The 5000-nt window shown below is 34.7% G+C and overlaps 1 protein-coding gene across 5 annotated transcripts in view; it reads right to left on the reverse strand.

Moving 5' to 3' along the window:
• The window catches only part of HOXC5 (homeobox C5), a 137375-nt gene extending 133591 nt beyond the window's left edge, over positions 1 to 3784 (reverse strand). For 3 of the 5 annotated variants that reach the window (XR_011319393.1, XR_011319391.1, XR_011319394.1), the window contains exon 1: positions 3308 to 3784. The gene's annotated coding sequence lies outside the window, so the exon portion shown is untranslated. The remainder of the gene's footprint in view (positions 1 to 3307) is intronic. The other 2 variants (XR_011319396.1, XR_011319392.1) reach the window with 1 other exon arrangement.
• Between the last annotated feature and the right edge of the window lie 1216 nt (positions 3785 to 5000).

The following is a 5000-nucleotide window of genomic DNA, read 5'->3' on the forward strand; positions in this document are numbered from 1 at the left end:
ATAGATAGATAGATAGATAGATAGATAGATAGATAGATAGATAGATAGATAGATATTGAATTTGATAGGAGATAGATAGATAGATAGATAGATAGATAGATAGATAGATACAAACATACATAAGATAGATAGATAGATAGATAGATAGATAGATAGATAGATAGATAGATAGATAGATAGATACAAACATACATATTAGATAGATAGATAGATAGATAGATAGATAGATAGATAGATAGTCAGATAGATACAAACATACATAAGATAGATAGATAGATACAAACATACACAATAGATAGATAGATAAATAGATAGATAGATGGATCTGTAGGACAATACCCTACATAATCCCAGTCGCCAGAAGCAGCTTGACCCCTCCATTAACTGTTCATATTATGATCGTGGTCTAATAAAAGTAGCAGACCTGCAGTTCACATCCTGCACAGCCCACAGCCCATTGAACTCATTCTTTTTCATTGTGTTCTTTTTTTATTGTTATTACTGTATTTATACAATTTAAACTACGACTGTAAATTTAATAAGCGGATTTAAGCAAGGAAATAATCCTGAGAATCTCTCCAATAAATAGAGGCAGTGAACAGGCGCAGCGCCGCTCCCACTCTCTTATTAGCTTACCACTCACTTCCATAAATACCCTGTTATTTTTGTAGTTGAGCGTTTTACTGCCGCCTCAAAGAGCAAAATGAACAAATATATCGAGAGGGCATAAAATATTCATAGACACCAAGAATATTTAACACCAAATTGTGTTTTCTATCTGTAAGAACATTTTCACGACTATAAACACGCCAGCAGTGTGAGGACAGCTTCAATATTCCCGTCTGCTTATTATATAGCACAGCAATGTAAATCATTCCACATGGAAACTGATCACAGATCCACAGAAAAGTCTGCCTCACTACCGCACTGCCTCTCACTACACCACTGTGCACACATAGCGATAGATAAATAAGATCGATAGATATAGATAGATAGATAGATAGATAGATAGATAATAGATAGATAGATAGATAATAGATAGATAGATAAATAGATAGATAATAGATAGATAGATAGATAGATAGATAGATAGATAGATAGATAGATAGATAGATAGATAGATAGATTGATAATAGATAGATAATAGATTGATGATAGATATTAGATAGATATCAGATACATAGATAGATAGATAGATAGATAGATAGATAGATAGATAGATAGATAGATAGATAGATAGAGCTGGACATATTGCAGAGATTCATAAATAAAATAGTGTAAAATATGAGAACATAGCATGTCAGCATAAAAAAAAAAAACACAAATCACAGAAAAAATACATTATCATATTTAACAACGATATTAAAACCAATATTCAATTTAAAATTAATTGAAATATTCACCTAGAAAAATATAATTAATAATATACTATATATATATATATATATATATATATATATATATATATATATATATATGTTATGTCAAGGTATTACTATTATTATTATTATTATTATTATTATTATTATTACTATTATCTTTTTTCTGTAACTTTTATTCTATCATTAAGTGTCTGAATATCTTTTTTTTATTTTTTAGTTTTGTCTTTTACTTTTTTTCCTTTTGTTAACACTTAAATCTGCTTATCAAGTGAGTGAATGCAGACATAATGGAAGAAAGTGTCTCTGTGTGGTTTTTTTTCTACTTCTGGTCGTTCCCAGCTAGGGAGAAGTCGATAGCTGGGCCTTGCTTTATGGCCCTCATTTACTCTTCCTGTTGGCTGTGTGGTAAAGCAGGTCATTTATTTCAATAGAGTTTTATTTGTAAAACTGAGAACAATGAATAAATCACCATTACACCCCTGATATAAAATGTTTCTGTCTGATGCAGGTTTATGAGGGATGGGCCCTGGCTGAGCTCAAAGGGAAATCGATACAGTGAAATAACGTGTGGGGGATTTCAAGACGAGCAGGCCTCACATTATCCTGCGGAGCCGAGAATAGGCCGGCAATTATAATAATATATGAAGCAGGGGACGTATGATGGAGCTTATATATCCTCAATGCCTCACCTGGGGGTGAATATACAGTATAAATACAGTATATAGTGCGAGCACTGCAAAAAGAGGGACGAGAGCCAAAGATGGGGGCCTCATTCATTCCCAGGCCCCACCAGTCACAAATACTCATGACACACAGCTGGATTTGGGCACACAGGCCAGTAAAATTCTCTCTCTCTCTCTCTCTCTCTCTCTCTCTCTCTCTCTCTCTCTCTCTCTCTCTCTCTCTCTCTCTCTCTCTCTCTCTCTATATATATATGTGTGTGTGTGTATATTTAGAATATTTATATATGTATACATATATGGCAAGTGTATATATGTATATATATATATTTATATATATATATATATATATATATATATATATATATATATATATATCGAGAGAGAGAATTCTTTCGATTAGATTGCACACTGAGGGGATAGAGAAACTGATCTGATACACATATTTGTCTAGCCTTCCATTGTTTAATCGAAACTACTTTATTTTATTTATTTTCCCGATATCTGGGATCAAAAACTATAAGTCAAAGACATTCCTTTCCTTGACTAATTATACTGCTGCCCTGCAAGTCCAGTGACCAGAAACTATAATTTAAAAAAAAAAAAGAAAAAAAAAACACACAAATAAAACCACATTCTCCTATTATCAGAACAAATTCTGAACTTTAAACCAAACTTGTCAAAATCAAGCGACCCAGTCTGAGTTTGGCATCTGCAGAACAAACTGGCACCTGAGCATTCTGCGCATGCCCAGATCTCTCCCCCCCCCATACAAGTCAAATATTTTCAGGAGCAGAAAAAAATAAAAAAGTTAGCATTTCTCATTTAACATCGTCTTACATGTGTTTTTTTTTTTTTTTTCTTCCAAGCTTCCGACCTCAGCCCCTTAGCGGTTTGTGTGTTGCTGTTACATCACAGCCCCTCTCCCAGGCCTAGAGACCCCTCACAGCACAGTCACATAAGAGACAGCCAGGAGAGGAGGCTCAGCCATAACCACAGCAACAGAACTGTCCATAGAGAACGAGTGACATCACCTCGCAGCCAGTGTATGAGGAGTGCACATGTATTATATATAGATATATATATATACAGTATATAGATATATATGTGTACATTGCACCATCGCCCCAACCATCCCACATGCTGATCATACCCAGTATTGCCAGGCTCATCATATCGCCATTCTTTACCACCCATTGCTATGGATCATTAGTTAGACAATGTAGCCAATAAGAGAACACTTACCATGTTGTCTCTCTCTGTCTCCCTCTCCCCTTCTCTCTCTCCCTCTCTCTCTCCCTGTGTCTGATCCAGTGATGCTGCCTGTGTGGAGCTTCAAGAAAACATTACAAGGGGAAAAAAAATAAATAATAAAAAAAAAAATTAAGGTGGGGACAAAAGAGACAGATCCTGAGCAGAGGGAAAAATTCTACTACTAATAATAAAAAAAAAGCTATATACAAGCCAGCGCTTCCTTATCCTGTGCTGCTCCAGAGGAAATGTAGTGGCTTTTGCCCCTAGGGGTGGAAAAGGGGGAGGCGACCAAGAGGTGCAGTAAATTCATTATTTCCAAAATGCCTCGGAGCCTGAGAAGGGAAGGAAGCCCTGGCTGTCGCCTATAGACTGGAGCCTATAGATAGTGGCCGGGATACATGGAGATCGGCCGGTCCCGGTCCCTGGCACTGGGAGGACTGCTACAAGGAGAAGCGCTGCCTACAAGAAACCACAATAAAAAGTTCACGTTCATGGAGAGTCCACATGACTTCCTGTGGCCAATCCAACTTGTGATTCAGTCGTAAACTTTTATGGCCCAGCTGTAAATTTTCTGCAAACAACCAAGAATGTGCTGCATTTTTGTGGCGTGTGCAAATGTCTTTCCTTGACGCCATATTTATCTATTATTTCATTATAGATTTTTTTTTTTTCCACTTTAGCTCCATACTTATTAGGGTTCAAGCAGATTAATCCTGTGTGTATTTTTTTTTTCTCCAGCTGGGATTATATGCTGGGGATAGGGAGCTGAAAAGTGGATTTTTATTTGATTATTTCAGAATAGATCACAAGGTTTCTAGTAGGCCATGGGAAGAGATGCAAAAGCCCAGAGAGCTGAGCAGAAAGCTGATTCACCTCGATTATTCGGATGATAAGTGTATAGTTACACAGGTGCACAAAGCACAAATGCAAGGTCCCTCCTTATACAAGCTGCCTCTATAATATTACTGAAATAATCAGCAATGCCTGGGAAATGCGCTGAACTGCGACGGAAATTACTCCTTTCAGAATTTTTTTCCCCCCAATTTTTTTTTATTAATTGCTATTATTATGAATATTATTATTGTGTGTTATGTATGCAGTATTCCCCCAAAAAGCAGCATAATCCTATCATTTGTACAATCGCACAATGCATATCTAAACCTATTTAAATTGCCTTAGTCTCCAAATTAATTATCCTTTAACCAAATATGCACCATATCTATCTATCCATCTATCCATCTATCTATCTATCTATCTATCTATCTATCTATCTATCTATCTATCATCTATCTATCGTCTATCTATTTATTAATCTATCTATTATCTATCTATCTATTTATTAATCTATCTATCTATCTATCTATCTATCTATCTATCTATCTATCTATCTATCTATCTATCTATCTATCTATCTATCTATCCATCTATCTATCATCTATCTATCATCTATCTATTTATTAATCTATCTATTATCTATCTATCTATTTATTAATCTATCTATCTATTTATTATCTATCTATTTATTAATCTATCTTTCTATCCATTATCTATCTATATATTTATTAATCTATATATCTATTATCTATCTATTATCTTTCTATTTATTAATCTATCTATCTATCTATCTATCTATCTATCTATCTATCTATCTATCTATCTATCTATCTATCGTCTGTCTCTCAGT

Source organism: Ranitomeya imitator, chromosome 3 (assembly GCF_032444005.1).
Source record: "Ranitomeya imitator isolate aRanImi1 chromosome 3, aRanImi1.pri, whole genome shotgun sequence".
NCBI lineage: Eukaryota > Metazoa > Chordata > Amphibia > Anura > Dendrobatidae > Ranitomeya > Ranitomeya imitator.